Source organism: Apium graveolens, chromosome 2 (genome assembly GCF_009905375.1).
Source record: "Apium graveolens cultivar Ventura chromosome 2, ASM990537v1, whole genome shotgun sequence".
Taxonomy (NCBI): domain Eukaryota; kingdom Viridiplantae; phylum Streptophyta; class Magnoliopsida; order Apiales; family Apiaceae; genus Apium; species Apium graveolens.
The window spans coordinates 11,653,268-11,669,799 of NC_133648.1; the positions used below are offsets into that span (position 1 = coordinate 11,653,268).

The 16,532-nt window shown below is 33.9% G+C and overlaps 1 non-coding gene across 1 annotated transcript; it reads left to right on the top strand.

The window, feature by feature from the left end:
- The first annotated feature begins 812 nt into the window (after positions 1-812).
- On the top strand, positions 813-919 carry LOC141709366 (small nucleolar RNA R71). The gene has a single exon (XR_012569948.1). It is a non-coding gene; the product is annotated as a small nucleolar RNA R71 (small nucleolar RNA).
- Positions 920-16,532: the final 15,613 nt, after the last annotated feature.

The following is a 16,532-nucleotide window of genomic DNA, read 5'->3' on the forward strand; positions in this document are numbered from 1 at the left end:
GCTGAATTTGGGGGCTTGCGACCTTTCCAGACCTTAAGGTGATGGCGTTCACATGTTCTTCAACTTCCCTCTTTCCTGGATTGGCTTCTGTATCACTAGGAAGCGTTCCTGGTGGTCGATTCAATAAGGCATTAGCAATTTGCCCTATTTGGTTCTCCAAAGTCTTGATAGAAACAGCTTGGCTTTGGCATATAAGAGCCTGGTTTTTGCACATAAGCCTCAACTCCTCTAATTCAGATTTTTCATCCGAAGATAGACCTGCATCATGAGTTTGTTATTGAAGTTGGAGTTGTTGCTGAAAACCAAGAGAGTTGAACAGCTTATTTCCAAACGGATGGAATGGCTGTTGCATCACATTCTGATTGTTGCTCCAGCTGAAGTTAGGATGATTCCAGTTGTCAGGATGATAAGTGTCTGGAACTGGTTGTTGCGATCTCTGAAAGTTGCTCACAAACTGAGCTGAGTCGCTAGATATAGCGCATTGCTCTGTCGCATGCGGACCTGCACACAGCTCACAAACACTAATTATCTGCTTAACACCATAGTTAGCCAGAGAATCGATCTTCATAGACAACGCCTTTAGTTGAGCAGTGATAGCCGTAGCTGTATCCACTTCAAGAACTCCTGCTACCTTGCCCTGTGGATATCTCTGGATTGGATACTGATATTCATTAGCAGCCATCATTTCAATTAGATCATAAGCTTCCTTATAGCTCTTTGCCCATAATGCCCCGCCTGATGCTGCATCGAGCATGGGTCTGGACTGTGCTCCCAACCCATTATAAAAACAAGTGATGATCATCCAATCAGGAATTCCATGATGAGGACACTTCCTAAGCATCTCCTTGTAGCGCTCCCAAGCTTCACTTAGCGATTCTCCCGTTTGCTGCGCAAATTGAGTAATAGCATTCCTGAGTGCAGTTGTCTTCGCCATAGGGAAGAATTTAGTAAGGAATTTCTGAGCAAGATCCTCCCAAGTAGTAATCGAACCAGCTGGTAGAGAGTGTAACCAGCTCTTAGCCTTGTCCCTCAGAGAGAATGGGAACAGTCTCAGCTTCACAGCATCTTCAGAAACACCGTTGAACTTGAAGGTGTCGCATATTTCAATGAAATCCCTAATGTGTGTATTGGGATCTTCCGTTGGAGAACCCCCAAACTGGACTGAAGTCTGTACCCATTGAATTATGCCGGGCTTGATCTCAAAGGTATTAGATGTGATAGCTGGCCGGACAATACTAGATTGAATGTCATTGATCTTGGGTTGAGAAAAATCCATCAAGGCTTTCGTTCGTGCTGCTGGATCTCCCATTGTAATGAGTTCCTGAAACACAAACAAATAAACCGTGAAAGTAAAAGAATCCGAGTCAGTGAACTTTAACGACCACTGATGACAAGCACATAAACTAAAAATTAACACCGAGTCCCCGGCAGCGGCGCCAAAAACTTGTTAGGGCGAAAACACGCGCTAATATTCACGCAAGTATACGCGTTCGCAAGTAGTATAAGATATAAATCAGATTCGTTCCCACAGAGACTGGTTTAGGTTAAGTTCAATTTATGCACCTATGCAACAATATATGGTTATCGCTCAATGCTAAGACAAATAACAAATTGGGTTTTTATTAAACTAAGAGATTATATTAAATAACATTAACTAAGAGAATTGAGGTTAAATTACTATATATGACAAACATGGGATTCTAACTTCATTAAATACTTCATTCAATAGCCTTATTGTTTTTAACCTTAGCATGTGATGGTGATGACACTAATCAGATAACACGAAACTGATAAACGCCAACTTTCGTTGCACGAGTACCATTCTACCAGACATCCACAAAAGAGATAGAAGCTGAATAGGCACCAATTATATTGAGACCCTATATGTCTATAGAATTTGACAACATAACGGTTTAAGAACAAGTTATCTATCTTGATTACATAGGGCAAGTAAAACGGTTAGAGTTACCTACAAATCATGCATAACAAATACATGAACCTATGCTAGCATGGCAAGTTCTAAACCTCTATATTCACTATCGCTTCAATAGAGATTAACACGCTATCTTATATGTTAGCTACGCACATAAGACGAATAAGCACAACCAATACTAGGATATCATACAATCACCACACACCAAGATATCGAAACAATTAATTATTGAAATCCATAAGTAAATCCGCTAGAATCCCATGACAACGATTAGCCCATAATCGAACTCATCGTCACCATGAATTCCAATGAAAGCATGGTATAAACAAGGTCTTAATAAACTAAATAATAATCAAAGTACGAATAAACGAGATCTAGGTTCAACAAGAACGAAAACGAGCATCCAAAGTTATAACTAATTCAAAGAATCACAAGTTGAAAATAAGATCTTCTTTTTCGGAGTTGTTCTGTGCTTCTAGGTCTTCTCCTTGGTATCCCAATCTTCCCGGATGATGAAAACCCTTTTTTTTAAGTATATATACGCCCCTAGTGGACCTGGACCCTTAAAATCGTCAAATTCTACTCAAAAAAGGCTTTTTCAGCGAAATCAGCGATCAGCCGCGCCCTGAGCGGCCGCTCAGCTCTCCTGAGAGGGCGCTCAGCTCTGCTGAGCGGGCGCTCAGCTACTGACTGGGAAAAATATTCTGATGAATCTTGTTTTGGCCATAACTTGAGTTCTACTCGTCAGAATTAGGCGATTCAACTGCCCACGCGAAACTATTGAGATTCTCTATAACTTGACAATGGCCTTGGCTTCCAATTCTGATCACTTTTCATCATATTTCCTTTAAAATCTCTTTTCTTCATTTAACTGATACCTGAAATGCAATAACACAAAAACACATCAAAATACCAACAACTTGAGTCCAAAACACCAATTTAAGCTTGTAATAAAGCATTCCAAGTGGATATAAAATCCACTTATCAGACACCAAGACTAGTTATCAATTATAAGCCTCTAAATAAAGCCCTAAGATGGGTATGATACCCTATACCTAATAAAAAAGACCTTTTATAAAAATTAAGATCTTCGGTAATATTCTCCAAATTTGATTTAAAATCAGGATTTTGGCAGATTCAAATCCACCCAAAAGATAGATATAAAACTGCTTTTACGGTCCCATTCGGACAATATAAATGGAATGTCCTTCCATTTGGAATCAAAACTGCCCCTAGCGAATTCCAAAGAATTATGAATGACATATTCAATGACTATTCTACATTCTGTATAGTATATGTTGATGATGTTCTAGTTTTTTCAGTATCTATTGAACAACATTTCAAACACCTTAAAACTTTATACCATATATCTAAGTAAAATGGTTTAGTCATATCAAAATCGAAGATTTCCATATTTCAAACTCGTGTAAGATTTCTGGGCCACTACATATCAAAAGGAACAGTTACACCAATTGAAAAAGCCCTAACTTTTGCAACAAAATTTCCCGATAAAATCACAGATAAAACCCAACTGCAAAGATTTTTAGGAAGTCTCAACTATATCCTATACTTCTATCCTAACATCAATAGGATGGCCAAACCCTTACATGACAGCCTTAAAACTAACCCCGTCCATTGGTCATCTGAACATACTGAAATTGTTCGACAAATCAAAGCTCAGGTTCTAGAAATCCCTTGTCTACACCTTGCTGATCCAAATGCTTCTAAAGTAGTTGAAACAGCAACATTCTTTTTCTTATAGTGGAGTTCTGCTTTCCTGAGTGGACAGCTTGACTTGAGTGGGAGGTCCTGTTTTTCTTAGTGGAGGGGTTGCTTTCCTGAGTGGGAGGTTGCTTTCTTCAAGGGATTTTGAGTATGATTCCTCTTCCACCGAAAAAAGGACGTTATAGGACCAACAAATATTAATATAAACAGTAGGGAGAGTAATATAGTAAGACTAAGACATGGTTTGCATATTATATATACCTAAGTCATGGCAAAATATAAGAATTAACACAAAATATTAAAACATGATATGAACAAGAATATGATTTGAAATTACTTGGAAACACTTTTGATTATATAACTGAAAGCACTGAAAGCAATCTGCTAGTCTTTGTGTACTATTTGAAAAAACTTGAGAATAAACTTCGGAAATATGAACTGCTATCACTGGTACAAGATGTGTATATTATCTGCTCTCTAATTTCAAGTGTCTATTACTCTCTTCTTCCCCTTATTTATAGAAGGATGATGAGTCTAAATTTTTGAAACAACATCATTCTTTTTCTTGTAGTGGAGTTCTGCTTTCCTGAGTGGACAGCTTGACTTGTGTGGGAGGTCCTCTTTTTCTTAGTGGAGGGGCTGCTTTCCTGAGTGGGAGGCTGCTTTCTTCACAGGATTTTGAGTATGATTCATCTTCCACCGAAAGTTACTTTGTTTGGAGAATAATGTTGAGTTGGCCTCAGTGGGAATCTTCTTTTGTGTCTTCTTTGTCTTCTTTTGAATAATGCTGAGTTAGTCTCAGTGGGAATCTTTTTTTTGTGTCTTTTTTGTCTTCTGCTTATTTCACGGGTTTTTGAGGTAAAAATGCCGATATAATGAAAACTAGATACAAAATTTAAATATTGTACAATATCCTCTTTTTCACTCTTTTAAGTACCTTTTACCGTTTTACCCCTAATAATTTGGAATAAAAAAGTATCTATACAAACTTATTACAATAATGAAATAAAGGAAAACTAAATAATAAAAATGATGTAAATTTGCATGAAATTTATGGGAGTATTTTGGACTATTCTCTTCTTCTTCTTTTTTCAATCAGTGGAAACTACAGGGGAAAATATACCGTGACAGTCATCTTCGTTGTCATCTCCTAAATGAACATTACTGTTGTCATCGTCAGAATCATAAATTGAATTTGCTAGTTGAAGTATGGATTCTTTGTATTGGCTTCTGGTTTTTGCTTGGGCTAATAATGCCCGGGCATTTGATTTTTGGGCAAAGAAAGTGGTAACTTCTTTTTTGGTAATAAAATTTTGACTTGATAACCATTTTTTAAATGATATATTTGGAAATCTTTTGGTCTTCTTTGAAATTGCTCCACCATTTGACTTTAAAGGACCGAACAATACATGATTGTATTTGATTGAATTGAATTTTAAACTCCCAAGAACAGACTCATGGAAGAAAGAAATTTGAACATATCATTAAAAGAGTAGGAAAACGTCTTTCGTATTCTGTGGGTTTGAAGTATGTTTTGAATAGTTTTAGATATTCAGATGCATTAGGAGTAAGAATTTCTTCAATTGCTTCGAAGAAATCCCATCATTGAAGGAACCAAACAGGGAGTTCCTGAACTTGGATTTTGGTGTTGAAATAAAAAAAACCAGGAATGACTATTCTTCTGATTTTGGATAAAGAAGGAATTGTGCCATGCTTGTTGGTAATCCTAGTAGGAATATGGGAAGCAGTTAGTGGTGAGCATCGGTCGGTTTGGGTGGTTTGGAGGGTCCAAACCGAACCAAACCGGAATTAACAGTTTCCATAAAATCCAATCTGAAACCAAACCGTATGTTAAAAAACCAAACCAAGTCAATCCATTTAGAATGGTTCGGTTCGGTTCGGTTCGGTTTCGGTTTAACCGTTTTTCCAATAAAACAAAGTTAGAAATTAAATTAAACTTGAATGTGTAAATAAGAATCGAAATTTTGTATCATATTATAGAATATATTTTCTATTATAATCATATTCAAAAGGAATAGATAAAAATAATGACTTTGAAAAATAAAAAAGGCAAGAAGACGAAAAATATGTGACCAATTCTTATGCTCTTATTGAATAAAAATAAAAATAATGAAAACATAACCCATACATAAATATTTAGATCTTAGAATAAAATATATTATGATTAATTCTTTTATATGTTTTAGTTTACACATTTATTGTACATAATAATTTTATTATTAATTGTACTTTACTAATATATGTATATTAATGTTTTAATTTAAATATTTGGTTCGGTTCGGTTATATCGGTCGGTTTGGAGGTAAAAACCAAAACCAAACCGAAAAAATTCGGTTTTTAAAATGCCAATCCATAACTGAACCAAACCGTGAGTAAACCGTAAAATTCGGTTTGGTCAGTTTGGATTGGGCGGTTTCGGTCGGTTTGGCTAATTTATGCTCAGCCCTGGGAGCAGTGGTTTAATTGTCTTTAGACGTTTAAAGGAAAAAAATTTGAACGGTGGAGTTCTTGGCCCCATTGACTTGGGTGGATGACCTTTTGTATTTGACATGTTATGTATGAAGGCGTTGAGTGTTCTCTATCCTGGGCGTTGTAAAAATGTTTGAACGTGACCGATTCAGTAGACAAGAGAATGGCTTGATAATAGTCATTATTTTTTGATAGATCCCAGGGTTTGAACATTCATCCTTTAGGGAAAACATTTGAAATTGCTAAGGAGGAATCATCATTGTTAAATCCTATTTCAAGTTATACGATTTTTTGATGGTTTCTTTTGGTATAGTAATCGAAATTGGATTTTAAAAAGTTTGACAGACTAACTACTACCTCCTGGTTTTGCATTTTTGGGGTATCAATTTTTAATTTTGACATAGGTCTCTGAGTAACTAAGAGGGTTGGGTTTTGAAAATTGTCTGATTGTGAGTTTGAAAGGGAGTATTTGTAGGTTGGTTGGAAGAAGTGTTTTATTGGGTAACTTTAGTTGATTTTTCTGAAGAGCCTTGGGAGGTTGTTGAGGGATTTTGGATGTTGAGGCCATGGGTTATGATGGTTTGAAGGGCTAGAAATAAGTTATTGTCTTCTTCATCTGCAATTACCTTATCGATCCAGGATGTGATCGGTTTTCCTGAAGAAGTACTCGCTTTGCTTTGTTGAGTGACCGGGAATTGTCCGGGAAAGGCCGGGGGTTTTCCCCCACCTCTGCCTTTTCGAGGCATGAGACTATCTGTTTTGTAGAAACTCACGGGGAAATCAGGGACACAGTTCATATCTCCCAACTTAAATTAACTTTTAGAAATCAAAATTCATACAATGAAACTTTAAATACATATATCCAACGACGACTACAAGATTGTGAAAGTTAGAGACTGGGAATTAAATATCAATATGTTGGGTGGTATGACCCAAAATACCACATCGATGAGAATACAACAGCCAATTAATTCCATTAGTATGAGGTTTTTTGGGATATGCTCAATAAATATTCGTGTGGACTTGACCCATATAGGACAAATATCATACTAATATGGAGTTAAGGCATGCTTAGCGGCCCAACAAGTGGTATCGGAGCCAAATATCCGGACTCGGACCTTGTTGGGGTATTGGGTTGTGATAGTTGGATGTGGGTGGGTCCCCTCGGTGTGAACGTGGTTGGGAAATCTGTCGGTTCCTTGCAGTGTTGCAAGATGTACACAAATTAATCGCGGTGATTGAGAAATTTGTTGGCTCCTTACGGCGGTGCAAGATGTAGACAAATTAATCGCGGACAAGACCACGGAATTTGTGGTTCTCGGTTTAAGGGGAAGATTGTTGGGTGGTATCAACTCAAGTACCGCATCGATTAGAATATAGAAAACACTTAACTCCATTATTATAAGATCTTTTGGGATATGCCCATTACAAATTTGTGCGGACTTAACCCGTAAAGGACAACATAATACTAATATGGAGTTCAAGCATGTTTCCCGACCCAGCACAATATTCTTAAATAATTTATTATTAATTAGATACAAATGTTTTACTCCTCTCAACTCTCACCAATCTTAATTAGGGTTTTTTAATTTCTTATTGATGCCATCTCTTTATTCTTTGGTTTTTAAAATTAGAGTTTTTTTAAATGGATGGAGGATTCATGGACAATAACTTCCAACTTACATGCTTATCTATTTTGACAAGAATCAAATCTTTAAGTTTTCAGTTTGGATTTTTTTATGACTGATGATGGATAAATTTAATTGTCATGTATTTATTTCAATTTCAGTGTTTAGGTTTTAAATTATAAAAGTATATTTAAATTATAGTATTTTTGACCTTTTTACGAACAAACTTATTGAGATATATTGTTAATTTGTAATTAGATTAGTTTAATTTGTAAATAAGTAGTCAGTCAAAGTAGATATAGCATGGTCAAATTTCGTTAGAAAGAGCGGGAAATTAGTTTGTTTCTTCTCTTTCTTCTCAGCTTGTATATAAGCGGTTAAAATAGAGTCTAGAGGACTCAGACTTTTCAAACCACATTTCCAGTTTGTCAATAATATGAGTTTAACACAGTTTTCGATTATTGTTTCTCAAGATAAAGATGAAGGATGAGCTTCATCTTCTCATGGTATCAGAGCAGGGAGATTAAGTAATAGTTCTTGTTTGTTTCTGCCATTAAACTCTGGATTAAAGCTTTGATTCTACTTTTCCGTCTTCGTTCTTATTTTTCATTTTATTTGTTTAGAATTTTGCATCAATATCAGATTTCTTCTTGTTTCTTGTTTGTCTAAGATAATCTGTATCAATATCAAATTGACTTGTTTCATTGTTTTGCTTCAATTTTTCTGAATTTCTTTTAGACATTTCATCAAACATTTATGGTTGTTATGCACCTTCTTCACAAACTATGAATTTAGGCATGAATTCAGCTACCAATTATAATGACCCTTATTTTCTTTCCTCGAGTTATAACTTGAATGCTCAATTATGACAAATTGTCTTTATTGGTAACAATTACGTGAACTGGAGCCGTAGTGTTCAACTGGCTCTCGGTGCGAATAATAAAATAGGCTTCATCGATGGATCATTATCTCGAACTGCTGATGATTCTCCAGATTTACAGAAGTGGATACGTAATGACTATATGGTCACATGATGGTTGCTTTACTCTATTGATAAATCAATCGCTGAAAGTTTTATTTTTACTCCGTCTACAAGAGCTTTGTGGTTAGAAATTCAAGAAAGTTATGGATATTCTAATGCGCCTCAAATGTATGAGATTCATAAATCTTTGATGTCAACTGTTCAGAATGGTGAGTCAATTGTTGAGTATTATAATAAATTGAAGAAAATATGGGATCAATTGCAAATATTGGAGCCATTGTTTGATTGTTCTTGTGGGGTATTGATGAAATGTACTTGTGGTATAATAAAGAAGCTAAATGATGTTGATCAACTCAGAAAATTGATATAGTTTGTGGCTGGTTTAAATAAGTCATATGACCAGGATAAGATTAATATCTTGAGTTTAGATCCACTGCCTATTGTCAATAAGGTTTGTCACATACTACAGCAGATTGAGAGACATGATTTATTGGTGAGTTCTCATGTCACTGAAATGAGTGTTTTAATGAGTGTTCATAATAAATCTTTTGGTTCTAAACCAAATCAAGCTTGGTCACAGAAAAGAGATTTCAAGGACATGAAGAATAAGACTGATAGCTTCTGTGATTTCTGCAAAATGAGATGGAATCTGAAGGATCAGTATTTTAAGTTGATTGGCTATCCAGAATGGTACAAAGGGAAAGTTACAAATAATGTGAAGAATGTTGGTTCAAGATTTGTTGCTAATGTTCAAGACATAATGGTCCAGCAGGCTCATTTCCAACATTCTCCTCTTGATCAAGAGAATTCCTCTACAGTTTCATCTGATGACACTAATGCAGCTTTATGCAAGGAATTTCTCAAGTTCATGAATCAGCAGCAAGCCACATCTTCTGATTCTGCAATTAATTTTGCAGGTACTATTTCAGCCTTTAATGCTATCTCTCGTATATCAGTTTCAAATGATAAACATGTATGGATAATTGATACCGGGGTAAGTGATCATATGGCAACTTCTTTAGATATTTTTTCAAGCATACAAAAACTTGATCAACCTTTGCACATTGCATTACCAGATGGTAGTATCAAACTTGTTCATACTACAGGTTCTGTTATTTTAAACTCTTTTATCACATTGTCAAATATTTTCTATATTCCCGAATTCAAGCATAATTTTCTTTCTGTAGCAAGTCTATTTGATCAATATCAATTAGTTGCTAATTTTCAATCAAATTCATGTTCATTCCAGGACCTTTCTGCTAATGTCAAATCTGTTGGCATCAGACATGGGCGTTTATACAAACTCTTGTCAGATGCAACTTCAGTTCAACATTGTATTTCTTCTGCTTCCTTAGTATCTTCAGATTTGAACAATCTTTTGTCAAAAAATGTAATAACTGTGAACTTTCTTTCGCTATTTTTCATGCCAGGTTTGGGCATATGTCTTTGACTAAATTCCAGCATTTGTCTGGCTTTGTTCCCACTAATAAAATTTCTGATTTTAATTGTGAGGCTTGTATGCTAGCCAAACATCATAAATTGCCATTTTTTGCATAACTTTCCCGAGCTTCCACATGTTTTGAATTAGTGCACATTGATCTGTGGGGTCCACACAGAACTATTTCTTTGAATGGGGCATCTTATTTCCTTATAATCTTAGATGATCATTCTAGGACTACTTGGACATATTTGATTCGTAATAAAACACAGCTTCCCTATATTGTGAATGAAATTCTTTCTCATACAGAAAATCAGTTTTCAACTTCATCCAAGGTAATAAGACGTGATAATGGTACAAAAATTGTTCAGGAATCTTGTACTTCTCTTTTTACAATTAAAGGAATCATTCATCAAAAATCTGCACCTGGTAATCCTCAATAGAATGGTAGGGTTGAGAGAAAACACAGGCATTTACTAGAAACTGCTAGAGCCTTTGGGTTACATGCTAATCTTCCGATCAAGTTTTGGGGTGATTGTATATTGGCTTCCACTTTATTGATTAACATCATGCCTAGTTCAGTCTTATCTTGGAAATCTCCTTTTCAAGTTCTTATGAACAAATTACCTGATTATTCTAGATTAAGAGTCATTGGTTGCTTATGTTATGCAGTTGTCAAATGTTCTGATAAGTTTGCTCCAAGAGCTCTTAGATGTGTCTTCTTAGGGTATCCTTAAGCTCAGAAATCTTATAAATTATTAGGTAATGAATTACACATAGAGGGGGGGGGTGAATGTGTTTTAGTGTTTTTATGTTTTCCTTGAACTATTTTGGTTTTAAACAAAGTAAATCAAATCTTGTAGTAAGATGTGTTAAAACATAAATTAAATATGCAACTATGAAAAACACAGATCTTTCAAAACTCACTTAATTTTATATTAAAATTAAGAATGTTTTGCTAAAAAAATTCTAGGCTTTTTGTTGCTAAAGAGCATAGCTTCAATCTTGAGAGAATACAAGAATTCCTGATCTAATTGCTACTTCTAACAAAGGACCAGTGTTAACTTTATATGATAGTTAACTAATGGTTTGTACAGTGTACAATAAGAAATGCTATTCACTTTAGTAAATTGTCACTTATCATTTCTATTTTAGGAAAAGCATATATTCCATTTTTGGCTTAGCATATCTTTACATCATGTGTTAACTTTGATCTTCATTTATCTGTTAATCTTCACCCTTGATCTTGCATACTCTTCAAGCTGCTTTTTGTAGACTTGTCAATCCAGCTGGTTGGATTGTTTGTTGATTGTTAATCTTGGATATTGAACTGATCTGCAATTTTTACTTAGAGATTTTACCTCGAGATCTTCAGTTAGGCATATAGAGATCTTGACATCTCGATAAGTTTAATGGTTTATCGAGATCTCTAATACTCTATAGTAAATTTGACTTGCAGAGGTCTCTGAGTTCTCTATAAGAGAATTTAGCATGTCGAGATCTCTCATCTTCATATCTTCACTTTGACTTATCGACATCTCTGAGTTCTATAGTGACTTGTTGATTTTTCGATAACTCAAAGTTCTCTAGTGAAATTTTCCTTGTCGATAACTCAGAGTTCTCTGGTGAATTTTGACTTGTCGATAACTCTGAGTTCTCTAGTGAAGAAATGACTTGTCGATATCTCCAATCTCCATGTCTTCAATTTGGCTTGTCGATATCTCTGAGTTCTCTGGTAGATGTCCTGAGTTCTCTAGTAGATGTCCTGAGTTCTCTGTAAGTCATTCTGGATTTCTCGAATGACTTCTCTATAACATTAAATATGTGACTTGTAGAGATCTTGACGTAGAACAATTTTCTCAAAATATATTTATTCAACTCCAAACTTCTTCATAATCCTTCTGAGACATGATCTTCTTGATCTTCTTCCAGATAGAATTCTTAGGCTTGACACTGTTTACAAAAAAAGACTTCAATCTGCTCTTTGACATTTTTACAGACTTTAAATATTACAAATACAAAATACAAACTAAGATTACAATACAACTTACTTAGGGTTATCAATTTGACTTAGTCTTGTTATGGTACAGGCATGTCTTGCACAACATATGTTATATGACTTGGATAATCATAAAATTGTGATTAGCAGGGATGTTATTTTTAAAGAAGATTTCTTTCTTTTTAAACAATCTTCTTCTGCACCTGCTACACATTTCTCGCCACTGGATTTTTCTACTATTTCAATTGATTCAGTTCATTTTCCTGAATCTCAATCTCAATCTAATTTTCAATCTCACTCTCAAGAAATTATTAATTCTGATTCAACTCAGAATATTGATTCATCTAATGATTCTCCTGTTATTGATCAGCCTTCCACGTTTTCCGATCAACATAATTTTGTGGCTATAGTTCCTATAAGAAAATCTACAAGATCTTTCACTTTTCCAAAGAAATTTACTGATTATGTGATTTCTCAGCCTTCTAAACCTTTATGTTCACAAGCTTTTAATGTATTTGCTGATTCTCAACTCACTTCTTTTAATTCAACATATTTAGCTACTCTTGATAGAGTTTTATCTATTCATGAGCCTACTTCTGATAATCAGGCTAAGACAGATCAAAGATGGGTTGATTCTATGAAAATTGAATTGGATGCTCTTGACAAAGATGATACATGAGATTTAGTTCCATTACCTTCTGGTCAAACTGTAATTGGTTGCAAATGGGTCTATAAGGCCAAATTTAATCCTGATGGTTCATTAAATAAATGCAAAGTTAGGTTGGTTGCCAGGGGTAACAAGCAGATAAAAGGTAAAGATTTTAAATATACTCTTAGTCCTATCGCAAGATTTACTACAGTTACAGTTTTAGTCGCTTTAGCTGCTACAAAAGATTGGCATATTCGCCATTTGGACATTAATAATGCATTTTTGTATGCATATATTGAAGATGAATTGTATATACAAATGCCCCTGGTTTAGATGCTCCTACATGAATGGTATGTGGATTGAAAAGATCAATTTATGGTTTGAGATAATCTGTCAGACAATGGAATGTTGAGTTATGTAAATATTTGTTGGCCATGGGTTTTATTCAATCTACACAAGTTTACTCTATATTTGTCAAATCTGATAAGAATGAAGATTTTACAGTTGTAGTTGCCTATGTGGATGGTCTTATGAATACAGGAAATTTGTTATCCAACATTCACAATGTTAAGGATTCTCTTCATCAGGCCTTTACTATATAGGATCTAGGGCATTTGTTTTATTTCCTAGGAATTGAAGTTACTAGAAATGCCTCTGGTATTCTTCTCAACCAAAGAAAATATATCTTAGATTTGTTAAAGGATACAGGTTTGGAGTCCTATAACTCAGCCTCTACTCCATTTCCCAGTAATTTACATCTTAGTACTACTGATAGTCCATTGTTATATGAACCTGAATCTTACAGAAGGATTGTCGGTAAATTACTTTATCTAAATATGACTAGACCAGATATATCACATTCTAAATATGACTAGACCACAGATATCACATTCTGTTCAACAGTTAAGCCAATTTCTCCAAACACCTGTTGTGACTCATTTTCAAGCTGCACTACATGTTCCCAAATATCTTAAAGGCACTATTAATATGGGCTTATTCTATCCATCGCAGAATGACTTGCTTTTAAGAGGTTATAGTGATGTAGATTGGGGTACTTGTATGTTTTCTGCAAAATCTTTATCAGGGCATGCCATTTTTCTAGGCAACTCTTTGATCTCTTGGAAAACAAAAAAACTGAAGACTACATCCAAGAGTACTTGTGAGGCATAATATAAAAGTATGAGCTACACTACAAGTGAAATTATTTGGCTTCATGGGTTGCTTGCTGACTTACATGTTCAGATTCCTTTACCTATTGATTTATATTGTGACAATACATCAGCACAATATATAGCAGAGAATCAAGTTTTCCAGGAAAAACATAATATTTGCGAGTGTATTGTCATTTTATCTGAGACTATGTTGCTGCTCAATTTTTAAGACTATATCATGTTCCATCTTATCTGCAGTTAGCTTATTTGTTTACAAAGTCTCTTCCTTCTACCAAGATACAATTTTTGTCTTCCAAGCTTGGTCTTGTTATTCATCCACCAAGTCCATCTTGAGGAGGGGATATTGAGATATTTTGTTAATTTGTAAATAGATTAGTTTATTTTTTTAAATAATTTGTCAGTTAAAATAGATATAACATGGTCAAGGTTAGTTAGAAAGAGCGGAAAATTAGTTTGTTTCTTCTCTTTCTTCTCAGCTTATATATAAGCGGTTAAAATAGAATCTAGAAGACTCATACTTTTCAGATCACATTTCCAGTTTGTCAATAATATGAGTTTAATACAATTTTTGATTCTTGTTTCTCAAGATAAAGATGAAGGATGAGCTTCATCTTCTCAGAACTCATCTGAACTCCAGTCGAACATGGATTCGTATGTTACATTTAATGACCATAATAGTTGGTTCGAACTCGAGTTCAGTAAACTCATGAACCGAACTTATTAGGTTTGAATTCGAGCGAGTTTAATGAATGATTCGATTCGTTTACAACCGTATCAGTGATAAAATATTGGGGGAGGGATGGGATTTTTCTCTGTGGCTTGTGTGTTGCAAGTTCGCATGTTGTTATCAATTACTCCATGTTGAATCTTAGCTTGTGACTGTTCTTGTTGCTCGTATTCGATTTGCAATAAATTGGTTCATAGCATTTGTGCAAAAAAATAATAGTTTGATCATCTAGATCTATTCTCGCAAGTTGATGTGAATTGGCACCTTCTTAATAAGAAAAAATGAACAAAAATATTTGTGTCGCTCAATTACCCCTTATTGATTACTCCCTCCGTCCCGACCAATTATTTACATTTGGTTTGGACACGGAGTTTAAGAAATATGTATAAAGTAGTGAAAAAGAGAAAGAAAAGTGAGTGAAGTAGTGAAACCAATTGATTTTTAATGTATAAAAAGGAGATAGTGGAGTAAAAGTAGTGTGAAAAGAGAAAAAAGTAGGAAAGTGGTGGGACCCATTTACTATTTTTGGTAAGTTTTGAAATGTAAAGAATTGGATGAAATATTCCGAAAAGGAAAATGTAAAGAAATGGTTTGGACATTGGGAGTATTTCTTAGAAGATTTGCGCGTTTTTGCCCATTGTTTTTGGGTGGCATAACTATCACTTTCATTGTCCTCGAGTTCATACCAATACTCCCAAATATCATCTGTTTATTCACACATTTCTTTTTGGGGGTAAAATGACTATTTGGTCGCTGTAGTAACTAGTATAAATTTAAATTTAAATTTAATTAAAGGGTAACTTTTTAGAAAACTAAAAAATTTAAAGTATAAATTAAATGGTTATGAAAATTTAAATTTAATTAAAGTGTAATGCACAGAGAAAAATTAATTAAACTGAAAATTGTGATATTTTTCTAAGTATATGAAATAAATGAGTTTCAATTTTAAACTTAGGGAATTTGTATAATATATCTCATATTAATAGGTTACTTTATAAATGTATCCCAATTTAGTTAGCAATTATAAATATGTCCCACAGTTAAATTTTAACTCTTATATAACTCATATATTTATAATTAATTAATATACATATTTTTTGTCTACTTGAATGGACTAAAATGTCCCCAATAACATACATATATATGATTAAGTTAAAAAAGTCAAAAAAATTGAAAATGGGATATGTTTATAAATTATATTATAAATGGGATAAATTTGTAAATGGGTTTTTAAAATGGGACTTAATAATAAAAAAAATCTTAAATTTAATATATTTTAAAACCAAATTTAGTTGATAACCTAATTGAAAATTGAGATAAAGTTAATGATCTAATTGAAAATTGAGATAAAGTTAATAACCTAATTGAAAATTGAGATAAATTTGAGAGTATGCCACGTAATTTTTTCGTTAGGGAATTTAACGGAACTAACGGCAATGATGAATTTGTAAATTTTAAAATATTTCATGATTTGACTGAAAACTTTTTTAACTTGGTGACTCAGTTGCAAGTTATTAAGTTATTACTGACTACAGTGACCAAATAATCATTTTACCCTTTCTTTTTGGATGTTTATATCAACTTTTTATATTTCTAAAATTTCTAGAAGTAAGTTTTTATATTATAGAAATTGACTGCATACATTATTTTGTTCTATTATACTCACTTCATATATAAAATATTGATAAATTTCGCCATTTTAACTATTTTTTCTTATCATTTTTCACTACTGATTGCGCAGTAATTAGTATCCTATAGACTTGGTAAAAAGAAAAATTAAATTTATCTT